Here is a 14,317-nt window from a genome sequence, read left to right on the forward strand (position 1 = left end):
ATTTTCATTTCCTTTTTCACTTCTCTGAACTTTCTTTATTCAGGCTTATTATCATCATTTGTTCCATCTGTTATGTACACCTTTTTTTTTGCTTCATCTTACTTTCTATCACCTTCACCACATAGGAGGTCAGACTCTGGTTGCCCCATCTTTCTCCCTTATGAGAATGTATCTCAACTCTACTTGAATCAACTTCTCTGAAAAGGCAGCCCATGTTTCTAGTCCAGATTTCTCTCTCGATTTTTGCTGTCCTTTTTAACACCACCAATATTAGGTGCACCCAGTGCCAGATGTCCCTTTGGATGAGTTTTTGTCTATAAAGAGAGGGTGGCTTATCTAAAAATCCCTTAAATGTCCACGTTGTATCTGTCTCCATCATCATCCTTGGCAGTATGCTCCAGACTCCGACCACCCTGTCTAAAAAAACTTGCCCCTCACAACTCCTTTGAACTTTCCCCCTCTCACATTAAATGCATGTTGCCCAGTATTAGATATTTTAACTCTGAATAACGATGCAAAGTACTCATTTAGGATCTTGCTCACATCCTCTGCCTCCAAGCACAAGTTCTCTCTTTTATCCTTGAGTGGTCCTACCATCTCCCTAGTTATCCTCTTAATGTATGTGTAGAATGCCTGGGGATTCTCTTTAATCCCATTCTTGCCAAGGTCATTTCATAGCCCCTTCTTGCTCTCCTAATTCCCTGCTTAAGCTCTTTCCTGCTTTCTTAATACTCCTCAAAAAACCTTGTCCAATTTTAGCTTCCCATAACCTACATATGCTTTTTTCGATTTTGATTAAATTCACAACCCCAGTCATTCTTCAAAGGTCCTTTACCTCATCATCCTTGTTCTCCCTCCTTACTGGAACATGCCAGTCATGAACTGTGATCAGCAGGTCTTTAAACTACTCCCACATTTCAAATAGAGTCATAAAGTCATAGAGATGTACAGCACGAAACAGACCCTTCAGTCCAACCTGTCCATGCCGACCAGATAACCCAATTTAGTGCCACCTGCCAGCACCTGGCCCATATCCCTCCAAACCCTTCCTATTCATATACCCACCCAAAAGCCTCTTAAATGTTGCTATTGTACAAGCCTCCACCACTTCCTCCAACAGCTCATTCCATACATGCACCACTCGCTGCGTGAAAAATTGGCGGCTTACGTCTATTTTATATCTTTCCCCTCTCACCCTAAACGTATGCCCTCTAGTTCTGGACTCCGCCAACCCCATGGAAAAGATTGTCTATTTATCCTATCCATGCCCCTCATAATTTTGTAAACCTCTATAAGGTCACTCCTCAGGCTATGAGGCTCCAGGGAAAACAGCCCCAGCCTATTCACCCTCTCCCTATAGCTTAAATCCTCCAGCCCTGGCAACATCCTTGTAAATCTTTTCTGAACACTTTCATGTTTCACAACATCTTTCCAATAGGAAGGAGACCAAAATTACATGCAATATTCCAATAGTGGCCTAATCAATCTCCTGTACATCCGCAACATGACCTCCCAAGTCCTGTACTCAATACTCTGACCAATAAAGGAAAGCATACCAAATGCCTTCTTCACTATCTTATCCACCTGCGATTCCACTTTCAAGGAGCTATGAACCTGCATTCCAAGGTCTCTTTGTTCAGCAACAAAGTAGGACCTAACCATTAAGTGTGTAAATCCTGCTAAGATTTGCTTTCCCAAAATGCAGCACCTCGCATTTATCCGAATTAAACTCCATCTGCCACTTCAGCCCATTGGCCCATCTCATCAAGATCCCGGTGTAATCTGAGATAACCTTCTTCGCTGTCCACTACTCCTCCAATTTTCGTGTCAGCTGCAAACTTACTAACTATACCTCTTATGCTCACATCCAAATCATTTATATAAATGATGAAAAAAAGTGGACCTAGCACCGATCCTTGTGGCACTCCACTGGTCATGGGCCTCCAGTCTGAAAAACAACCCTCCACCACCACCCTCTGTCTTCTACCTTTGAGCCAGTTCTGTATCCAAATGGCTAGTTCTCCCTGTATTCCACGAGTTCTAACCTTGCTATTCAGTCTCCCATGGGGAACCTTGTCAAACGCCTTACTGAAGTCCATTTAGATCATGTCTACCACTCTGCCCTCATCCATCTTGTGGATTTGCCGGATAGCAGTTCCTAAGCTCTTGCCCAATACTGACAATAATTTGCCCTGCCCCAATTTTGTACCTTTCTGCAAGAAATTGACTTATCCTTATTCACAATTATCTTAAAACTTAAGGAGTTGTCATCACTATTTCCAAAATGCTCTCCCACTGAAAGGTCAGTCTCTTGGCCAGGCTCATTAACCTCTCCAGTATGGACTCTTCTCTAGTTGGACTATCTATATATTGTTTCATGAAACCCTCTTGGATGCACTTAACCAATTCTGCTCCTCTAAGACTCTTGCTCTACAGAAATCCCAAGCAACAAAAATCTTCTGATTCTTAGTGCCACACATGCACAGCTTGACTGGTCAGATGAATGCAAGTACCTAGCCGGCACGGTGGCACAGTGGTTAGCACTGTTGCCTCACAGCGCCAGAGACCTGGGTTCAATTCGTGCCTCAGGCGACTGCCTGTGTGGAGTTTTCACATTCTCCCCGTGTCTGCGTGGGTTTCCTCCGGGTGCTCCGGTTTCCTCCCACAGTCCAAAGATGTGCAGATCAGGTGAATTGGCCGTGCTAAATTGCCCGTAGTGTTTGGTAAGGGGTAGATGTAGGGGTATGGGTGGGTTGCGCTTCGGTGGGGTGGTGTGGACTTGTTGGGCCATAGGGCCTGTTTCCACACTGGAAGTAATCTAATCTAGCCAGGGCATCAATGCTCTTGCTTTCGCACAATGCTCATTTATATAATTGCTTCAGGGTCTTTCACTCCTAAATCAGGTAAACGTTTGCTTAGGTTTTCTGTAGCTCTTCCAGAAATTAATCTTACAACATACAATGCAAAGACCATGACAGTTATAATTTCCTGCCAAATTTAAAACTTTTATTAAATTTAACTCTTGCCTTGATATCTAAACAAGCATTCAGTAAAACAACCAGAATAACAAAATATTTTTAAAATCTCTGTTACTTTTTAGATAAAGGATTCATGCATCTTCAATCAAAGAATGGAATATCAAAGTCTGATCCCCTAAAATCTATCACATTAAACTAAGGAGCAGAAAAACCATAATCCATCCAATCTGTTTCACAGTTCTGCCAGAAACAAAAAAAACAAACTTATCATTGAACAGTACAATACAGAAGCCTTTTGACACATTCAACATGTGTAGACTTTTGAAGAGCAGTTAGCTCCAATCATCCTCTTTCCCTACAAACCTGCATTTCTTCCTTTTTCAGGTAATTACCCAATTTCATTTTAATGTGCACAATAGAACCTGTATCCACCAATCCTGCAGCCACAGCAAATCCTGCCCATTCAAACAAAAATGGATTTTTCTTTCTCCACCTGTTCTTTTCCCAATCTTAAATCTGTGCTTCTTGTTATGCACCCTTCAGCACTAAAGGCATTTTCTCCTTTATTATTCTGTCTTAGCATTTCATCTTTTTAAAATGTGTTTACCAAACTTTCTCAGCCTTCTTTATTCCGGAGAGGACAATCCTGTATTCTCCATAATCTCTCAGTCATGGAGTCATGTCAGTACAGAAGGAAGCCACTTGGTCATTCTAGCTCTGTGTTAAGCCATCCACTCAGCCCAATTTTCCCACTTTATCCCCAATGCTCTGTAAGATTATTCTCAAATGTCCAGCCAATATCCTATTAAAGTCTTTTATCATCAGTACTTCCACCAGCTGCTTAGGGCATTCTCACTTACTAATTATAAAAAAAATCTTCCTCACACACCCCATATCTCTTTTCCAAAATTTTAAACCATTTCCTAGTTCTTGTACCAGCTGCAAACAGGAATAGCTTTTCTTTGTTCACTTTATCTAAACAGTCTCTATACCCATTCCATGTTTTTCCTAAAGTGTATCAGAAAAAGAACAGTATAAGAGAACGATGGTTAAAAACAGCAATGGAGAGTGAGCAGGAAATGAGTGGGTGCATTACAAAAAAAAGTTTAAAAAAACCTAAATGTCAGAGGAAAATGAGTAAAGGAGTAGTTTGAGTGTATTCCTCTCCTACCTTTCCTGATTCATCCTATTCCCGATTCATCCTATTCCCAAATCCCTTTAGCAATCAGGCACTTTTGATTTTGATTGCCCTCTTAACTCCAAGTAGGAATGCATCTAGACAGTAACAACATAATTTCTTTTCTTTAAAAAAAAAGGCCATCCATGACTCAATTACATTTCCATTGCCAGTCTCAGTTTCAACCCAACCAGATCCCTTAATAATTCACTGAAATTAGTCACCCTCCGTTTTTTTCTTACTCGAAACACCCAGATATCATTCTCCACAAATTATCATGGGTTTTTAGGTTATTGTGATCCCTATTCCTGACGTGCTACTTGACAGAGACATTTTCAATCTCAAAACTTCATTCCATAAAGCTCGATTTAGCTTTCAAGAGGGCAGGAAACATGTTGATGTTGAAAATTCTTGTGATCACACTTCAGGAAACCCCTCTTGAACACAATCACTCTGCCATTGAAAACTGAGGGAGCTGAACTCTTCCATTATCACTACTCTACAATTCTTGCACTTCAGTGATTTTTTTCTTTTGAGAGTAAACTATAACTAGGGAAAGATAGAGAAAAAAAATAAAGAAGTTCCCCTATTTAAGGTCAGAAGGATGACAGTATTGATGATAAGGCCAGCATTTATGCCATCCTTAATTGCTCTTAATAAGGTGATCACGAACCATTCTCTCAAACCACGACAGCACATATGTTGTAAATACATCTACACTGTGCAAGGATTAGATGGTACACAAAGCTATAATTTTGAATAAATATTTAAAGGTGAGGAAAGAGGTTCCAATCAAACAACATGCTTTAACCTTGATGGTGCTGAGATTCTTGATTGTTTTAGGAGCTGAACTCACCCAGTTGAGTAGAGAATAAAACAATCATATTACTAACTTGTGTCTTGTAGATAAATGTTGTATTCTTTTGCATTTCCAATATAAAGTTACCATCTCACTCTGGAACAGTAAATTATAGAGGTTTAGTTTATTCAAGGATATGTTTAGGCTTCGTAATAAGAGTCAGATTTGTTATAGAAGTTCAGCAGTTGTTACACAGAAACATATTGCACACTCGTGGTGCAACCTGGGCTGACAACAGCTGCAAGTCACAAGGTCAATATCCTGGTGACTAGCATGTTCACTTCTTCAAGTTATATTGCACAAACTCTGTACAGGCTTTGGGAATATAGGAGGCAAGTTACTCAGTGTACTATTCACAGCCTCTGACTTGCTCTTGCAGCTAAAATATTTTCCCTGCCACTCCAGTAAGATTTCAGGTTAATAGCAACATGCAGAACTTCAATGAACACCAAAGGAAGTTGGTTAGATTTTCTCCTGTTGCAGATGATCATTCACACCACACAAGTGCTAGGCAATGTTACTTGCTTCTTATCCTCTCAAGCCTGGATGCCATCTAGGTTTTGTGCCAGGCAATTGAGAAATTGCAAACAATACTGGACACTGCACAATTATCAGCAAGCATCACCACTTCTGGCCTTATACCAAAGGATGAAAGTCATGAATTAGATTAGATTACTTACAGTGTGGAAACAGGCCCTTCGGCCCAACAAGTCCACACCGACCTGCCGAAGCGTAACCCACCCAGACCCATTCTCCTCCATTCACCCCTTCACCTAACACTACGGGCAATTTAGCATGGCCAATTCACCTATCTTGCACATTTTTGGATTGTGGGAGGAAACCGGAGCACCCGGAGGAAACCCACGCAGATACAGGGAGAATGTGCAAACTCCACACAGAGTCGCCCGAGGCGGGAATTGAACCCGGGTCTCTGGCGCTGTGATGAAGCAGCTGAAAATGTTCAGCGATGTCATGCAACCAAGATCATTGCCAGTGACAATCATAACCATCTTCATGTGTGCTAGGCATGACTCAACCATACAAAGTAATCAGCTTTGCTAGAGTTCCTTGATACCATGTTTGGCCAAACACTGCCTTTATACAGCCACTCTCACCTTAACTCTGGAAATTCAGCCCAGTCATTGTCTTTACAGTCTTGGTTCTGACATTGGAACCAAAGCTAAGCATTGGTGAAAAGTTGCTGCTGAGTAAAGTGTTGCTGGTAGTACCATCAATTACGCTTTCAAAAAGCTGAAAGATGGTGGTGGAGTGACAAAGCTGTGTGCGGACTCTTGCTCGGGGCCAACTTTTCTCCTTTTTATTTTACTTTGGTTCCTTTATTTCACTTTATTTTCTTTTCCTATTGTTTTTCACCCTTTTTTTCTGTGATGTTGTGAACAGCTGCACTAGTTCAGCAGTGAGTGCAGACTGCATACAGAGTGGCGGATGTGGCTTCTCCTGGTGATAGGTGTCAGTAGCGAGGTCATTCTCCTGCAATTCATGGTCTGTGGCAGTGGCAGCAAAGTCATTCCCTCTTCTTTTGGGATCTGTGGCAATGGCAGCAAGGGCATTTCTTGCCATTCGGGACTGGCAGCAACGCTAACAAAGCTCCTCTAGCAACTGGGGACAGCCATGCTGGTGGCAGCAATCTCTTCAGGATGACAGTGCTAGTAAGGTGATATCTGCAGCCGAAGCGGGCCTCATGGTCTATCAGTGAACTGGCCTGGCAGCAGAGCCAGGGACTGTTGGCTGCAGTCTGAGCATGGGTTCAGTGGCATCAGCAAAGTGGGCCCAGTGGTGAAGAGATGGAACCTAAAGTGGGACGACTCATCCTTTGGTGAGTCTGGTGCAGGTGGTGGCGAGAGGTGGAGGTCTCCCTTGAGACAAGGCGCCAGCATGGTCTGGATTACAATGACTGATATTCTGAAATTTTTACTTCATTATTTTTCTAATTTATTCCTAAGACCTAAAATGCTGAACTATTTATTTTTTCACCTTTTCTAATATTTTTTGGTCCTAACAATTTGATCTTTAGTATCCACACCTTGGTTCCTTTGTATTTAAGATGACACTTGTAACATGGCGACTGTAAACTTTGCATTGTACTCATTTGAGTACATGTGACAATAAAATAAGTTCAGTTCAAACGGTTAAAAGTAGACTGATGAGTGGCAAGCGGTTGGGTTGCATTGGATTTGTCCTGATTATTGTGAACAGTAAATGCCTGGGAAATTTTCTAACATTGTCGGGTAAATACCAACCTTGTATCCGGACTGGAATAATTTGATAAAGTCATGGCTAGTTCTGCAGCACAAGTTTTCAGTGCTACTGCTGGGAGGTTGTCAGGGTCCATACAGCCTTTGCCGTATTTAATACCATCATGTATTTTCTGATCTCATATGAATCAAATTATGTGAAGATGGGGATCTGTGGTGGCAGAGGAGGTCCACGTAAATCATCCACTCAGTACATTTGGCTGAAGGTGGCTACAAATGCTTTAGCACTTACGTACTAGGCTCTACCACTATTGAGGTTGAAGATATTTTCAAAGCTTTAAAACCAGAGGTCTTCTGGTTAGTTGTTTAACTATCTACCACCATTCACATAGGATAAGGCAAGATTGCATATCTGTGATCTAATCCATTGGTAATGTTATCAATTAACTTCTCTACCCGCATGCTGGTTTTGATTTCTAGCAGCTTGTAGTCAAGAGTCGTAACTCTATCTGCTTGGAATCTTTTTCTGAAGTTATCTGATACTGCTCCTGGCATTCTTGCCGAGGTTCCTTGATGTGGAGGTGCCAATGTTATACTGGGGTAGACAAAGTCAGATTTCACAAAACACCCAGTTATAGTCCAAAAGAAGTCTCTTCACCTGACGAAGGAACAGCTTTCTGAAAGTTTGTGATTTCAAATAAATCTGTTAGATTATAACGTAGTGTCGTGTGACTTATGACCGTATGCACCTTGAACCAGGGTTAATCTCTCACTGATAAGAATGGTAGGGTGAAGGTTATACCAGGCCATTGCATTATGGGTTGAAGCTGAACAAATGTTTGCTGCAGTTGATGGTCCAAATCTCTTCATGAGCATTCAATTTGAGTTGCTTGGTCCATTTAGCACAGTTAAAAATTGGAAATAACCAATTATCTTTTGAATGAAGAGAAAGAAAATTCAATTTTTGAACTCTAAACTGACATGGAATTTAGACTGCTATGAATGAAATATCAGGAGAGCCTTTCAATTTGAAAGTTAATGCTGCATATTTTTTGAGCTCTGCAATACAATGTTGCCTTTTGAAGTAGCAATGGGGAAGATTTGGGACTCAGTGGCACCAAGAGGTTTGAGTGAAAGAAATTCTTCCTGACAACAGCTGGTTGAGCTGCAAAGTGTTAAAGAGCTATTACTGCCAACAGTAGAGAAAAAAAATACCAAGCGACCTGAAGACAGAAACACCCATTTTTCCCTCTCTGTGAGGGGAAACAAACAAACAAAATAAAAGAAAGCTTACAAGAAAAAATATAATCACCAAGATCATAGATCCAACTAATCAAATCATCAAATTGAAGAACAATTGTCATGCTACAGACAGCATTGATAAAGTTGAAAGGGCTGAGAGGAAGTAACTTGCCACTTTGTTGTTTGGACTTGTCACTTTCAGAATTTTATTTACCCTGCCTACATGCTTTTTTTTCAACCATGTATTAAGCCAGTTATCTTTGGTCTGTCTTAACTGTAGTTGAGAGTGTGTATTTGGGAGTTATGGAGAGATAGTTAGGTTGCATAGTAGTAACAGTTTAGAAATCCTTCCTTTTCTCTGCTCTTATTAAAGTCGCGTGTGTTATAATAAATCGCTATTTACACATTACTGATGAAACCTGATATAAATTGCTTTTTTCCCCCCAAGTAGCAGTCAGTCAGGAAAGCTTGGACTGCTGTGTTCTTATTAGCTCTCTGAAAATACAACTTTCCTAGTTTCACTTCCCCTACTTTTCAAATAATGTCCAATTTCCTTTTGAGTGTCTTGTCTGAATCCACTTCAACCACTCTCTCAGGCAGTGCATTGCAGATCCAAATCAATCGCTGCATAAAAGTCTTTTTCAATACTATTGCTTCTTCTGTCTACCAGCTCAAATCTGATTCCAGATTCTCCTGTCAATTAGAACAGTTTTACCCCATTTGCACTATCCTGACATCTTAACTTTGAACTTCCTTTTCTCTGCTCTCTGCATATCTTACCTTCTTTTGGAACTAGCACTGGACATCAAAGTTTGAAACAGTTTGATATTGATGGCCTTTTTTGATACCCGTTTCCAGCAGCATTACACAACACACAGTGACAGTCTCCTGTACCTCAAGACATTGATTTGTACCATGGTGACCAACACTGCCACATTTGCTGAAGATAACAGTAGCCCAAGGAGATATACGACTTGCCATTTTTCATTTGTTCTGCATGTTTCTCATTTCTCGTCTCTTCCAAACAGACAGTCAGCCTTCAGAGTTCACAGCTGTCAGTGACCATTTTCCAATCTGTGACTTATAGAATATATCCAGTAGTGAAATGGTACTGCTATACTGCCTTGACTCTAACCAAGTTGATTCCATGTCCAAAAGAATGATCATTGAGACTCAAAACGTTAATTCTGTTTCTCCCTCTACAAATTCAACCAGATCTATTTAACTTTTTCAGTATTTTCACACTTAATTGCAGATTTAGAGCATCAATTATTTCGTTTTTATGATGATAGATTTGGTCCTCAACTCATCCTCTCTTTAGCACTGCAATATTCTTCTCAAACCCCTTCATCCTAGGAATCAGGATTAGTCAAATCTCTTTGAACTGGCCCCAGTGCCAATATATTCTTTGTTAAATACAAGTACCTTAACGTACACAGTACTGAGTATGACCTCACCAACTCTGTACAGTTTTAATAAGATTTCCCTATTTCTTAAACTCCAATGCCCTAGCAATAGGGGCCAAAATTCCATTTGCCTTCTAAATCACTTGGTGTACTTGTATGTTAACTTTTTCTATTTCAAACTTTAATTCCAATACCTAAAAACATTATATTCTAACTGAGACACTTGAACCATGAAGTAGATATCAAAGAGCTCCACAGTCACTTAGTAAGATGCTAGATGAAAGTACCAGAGAGGCTACATTCGATCCTGGTTTCACACCTGTGGCTGCAGAAACATCCGTTTTCATAACTGTAGAATTCTCTATTGAAAATGCCTGTTTTCATCACTGTCGAACCAGTATTATTTCCCCAACTTTGTCCTTCCACAGGCAGAGTTCAGTCACCCTTGGTGCCAGGCACTGCAAGGCATGTTGTTTTCTATAGCTTTGTCTGTTATATAGAAGGCTGCTTTATTTGTTTTATCTCTAACCTGTCTTAATTTGCACATATTTTAAATTATCATCAATTGTGCGATGGGCCAGTGAGCAGAGGTTGTTAGTGGGCAACACGAAGATGGAGATGTACAGAAAGAAAATTCCAACTGAAAGCTGCATTGCTGGGTCAAACCAAGACTATTTTATGAAAAACATTTAAACTAATACACATACACACATACCCTAGACATGTCAAGTAGGTGGCTCACATTCTAATGTGACTGAGCAAAACTGGAATCAATGGGAATCAGGGGGCAAACTCTCCAATGGTTGGAGTCAGACCTGGCACAAAGGATGATCATTGTGGTTTTTGGAGGTCAGTCATCTCAGCTCCAGGATATCTCTTTAGGAGTTCCTCAGTTCTAGCCCCAACCATCTTCAGCTGCTCCATATTAAGGTCAGATGTGGAGATGTTTACCAACGATTGCACAAGGTTCAGCACTATTCGTGACTCCTCAGATACTGAAGTAGTCCCTGTTCAAATTCAAAAACGTGGACTATATCCAGACTTGTGCTGACATTTATGCCACACAAATGCAGGCAATGACCAAACTCCAATAAAGAGATGGCGAAAGTGAGGACTGCAGATGCTGGAGATTAGAGTCGAGAGCTTGGTGCTGGAAAAGTACAACAGGTCAGGCAGCATCTGAGGGGCAGCAGAGTCGACATTTTGGGCAAAAGCCCTCCATCGGGAATGAAGCTGTGAGCCGAGGGAGTGGGGAGATAAAATTACCCCCTCGGCTCACAGCCTCATTCCTGATGAAGGGCTTTTGCCTGAAACATTGATTCTCCTGCTCTGTGGATGCTGCCTGACCTGCTGTGCTTTTCCAGCACCACATTCTTGACTCCAATAAGAGATGGTCTGACCACCACTCCTTGACATTCAATGGTGTTACCATCACTGAATCTTTCACTATCAGCATCGTGGGAGTTGCCATTGACCAGAAACTCAACTGGACTTGCCATATACGTACAGTGGTTACAACAGCAGGTCAGAGGCTAGGAATACTGAGGTAAGTAACTCACCGTTTGACTCCCCAGACCCAGTCTTTCATATACAAGGCACAAGTCATAAAGTGTGATAGAATATTGCCCATTTGCCTGAACAGGGGAATTTGTTAGAACTGGAGCCTGCAGCTCCAATAACATTCAAGAAGCTAGATACTTTCCAGTACAAAGCAGCCCACATGATTGGCACTACATCCACAAGCACCTACTCCCTCCACCGCTGACGCTCAGTTGCAGCAATGTGTACAATCTACAAGATGGCCCGCAGAAATTCAAAAATCCTAAGACAGCACCTTCCAAACCCACAAACAGTTCCATCTAGAAAGACAGTGGCAGTAGATACATGAGAACCCAAGTTCTCCTCCAAGGCATTCTTCATCTTGACTTAGCAATTTATTGTCATTTCTTTACTGATGCCAAGTCAAAATCCTGGAATTCCCTCCTTAAGAAATGTGGGTCAACCTACAGTACTTGAACTGTGGCAGATCAAGAAGACAACTCACTACTACCTTCTCAAGGGCAACTGGGAACAGGCAATAACTGCTGGCTAGCCAGAGAGCCCATGTTCCACAAGTGAATAGCTGTTTGCAATTTTTTTTTTCTGGATGAACACACTCCGCTGATTTCTCAACAACAAAATCAAAGACAAAACACGTTCAGAAACCCTAGCCACTCTTCTCTACATCAAAGACAGCACTGAAATGACTGCCAGATTACTCAGATCTCTTGGCATCATGGTAGCCCACAAGCCCACCAACACACTAAAACAGCAGCTAATGAATTTGGAGGACCCTATACAGACAAGGAAAACTAATGTCATTTAGAAAATACCTTGCAAGAAACATCACATTGGACAAACAGGTAGAAAACTAGCCACCAGGATACAGGAACATCAACTAGCTACAAAAAGCCATGACGAAACTCACTATTTTAACATACAGATGACGAAGGACATCACTTCGACTGGGATAACATATCCATCCTAGGACAAGCCAAACAGAGACACGTGCAAGAATTCCTAGAAGAATGGTATTCCAACCGGAACTCTATCCACAAACACATTGACTTGGATCCCATTTACCATCCCCTGAGAAAAAGAACAGGAAATGGCATCATCACAGGAAATGATGTCACCAACCCATGGAAACCTAAACACATAAATAGAAAGTGGGCCATACCACCAGTGCTTCATCCAGAGACTCACTGATGATGTTACGTAGTATGGTGATGAAACATGTGAAACTAAACCTTCCAGCTCAGCGAGCATACATACATCCAAAGTTTAGAATGAATACCAAATTAGCTGCAATATCTAATGTTAATTAATATAATCTAAAATATCTGGACAGGTGAAGTCATTGTCAGCACTATAGCATCTAAAGTTCAACATTATAAGTATGGTATCAAGACAATCGGTAGAAGGTACAAAGCTGTGCATTATTTATTCCACTGTCCTGTAATAAGCACATTCAAAATCCTGCTTCTAGCATGTAAACTGTGCCATATGTTCACTGATCTCAGAGATTCCTGGTTCAACTCAACTTTATTCTTAGAGTTGTTATCCTCATACAGACTATTCAAACTTTGATATGTAATATTCCCTTTAAATTTTACTTTACAGATGAGCTGTTGCAGTCTGTGGTCTACTTGTACCTACAGTTGGCTTTCAAAATTATCTTAGATACCAAATTGATGGCATTAGCCAGAAGCAAGAGTTAGGTACCTGAAACAGCAGATGACCTCACAATGTCAAGTCTGTTCATTTATATGGCAATAAGTTAGCTGGATTGCACTAGCATCCTCCACAAAAGCACATTCATTAGCAAAGTAAACATTCCACTGAGAAATAGTGATCATACCACCATCGAATTCCATTAAACGTCTCAAAGAGGCATACTCTAATCCCGATCGAGAGTCTTAAAGAAAGCATATTACATGGGTACTGGGGAGAACTGACTAACATCAATTAGGCAAATAAAATCAATAGTATGAAGATAAATGAACAGTGGGAAACATTTAAAGAAACATTTCAAAACAGTGAACAAAAATATGTTTTACTGAAAAATAAAACATCACCTACAAAATTTCTTTCACAGCTTAGGAAGTTAAGGACAGTATTAGATTAAAAGGAGAGGCTAACAATGTTGCAACAAAAAGTAAGCAGTCTGAGTATTAGGAGTGTTTTAAAACCAGCACAAGACCACCAAAAAGTTAATGAAAAGGAAAAAAAGTGAGCAAGTTATAAAAACAGATTGTAAGAACTGTTTATAAGTATATAAAAAAGAAGAGGGCTCTAATGGCATAGTGACAGCACCCTCTGGCAAGGAGGTCGGAGTTTAACTCACACCTGGTCCAGAGGTGGGTAACATCATCTCTGAACAGGCCAATCAGAAAACATCTATAAAAAGGGACAGTAGTTGGCTCCTTCAAAGCACAGACAGAAGAGATTATTATGGGAGTGAGGAAATGGTAGACATATTCAACAAATATTTTTGTGTCTGACTAGACTGTAGAAGATACAAATTTTATACCAGAAACAAATGGTAACTTTAGAGACTGAAATGAGAGGGTAAAAAATTATATCAGCAGAGTAAAGATACTTGAAAACTCAAGGGATGATAACCTAACATACCCTTGGCCTAAAGCCTCGAGCTCTAAAAGAGATAGTTACAGAGATAGTCTATGTGCTTGTTATGGTTCTCCAAAACGCCCAAGATTTGAGAATGGTACCAACAGGTTTAATGTTGTCAAATACTACAGAAAGTGGTGGGAGACAGGGCATTTTCAAGTTGGTGAATAGTGAATAGTGGAGTGCTATTAGGATCAGTGCTATTACCATCTACACTAATAACTTGGATGAAGAGACAGTAGTGTATCAAAGTTGATGATACCAAGCCA

At 40.6% G+C, this 14,317-nt stretch overlaps 1 protein-coding gene across 4 annotated transcripts in view; it reads right to left on the bottom strand.

Annotated features, from left to right (window-relative positions):
- The window catches only part of tmem161b (transmembrane protein 161B), a 101,855-nt gene that overhangs the window by 75,464 nt on the left and 12,074 nt on the right, over positions 1-14,317 (bottom strand). The gene's annotated exons all lie outside the window — the stretch shown is intronic.

The sequence above is a fragment of the Chiloscyllium punctatum genome, chromosome 2 (assembly GCF_047496795.1).
Source record: "Chiloscyllium punctatum isolate Juve2018m chromosome 2, sChiPun1.3, whole genome shotgun sequence".
Taxonomy (NCBI): domain Eukaryota; kingdom Metazoa; phylum Chordata; class Chondrichthyes; order Orectolobiformes; family Hemiscylliidae; genus Chiloscyllium; species Chiloscyllium punctatum.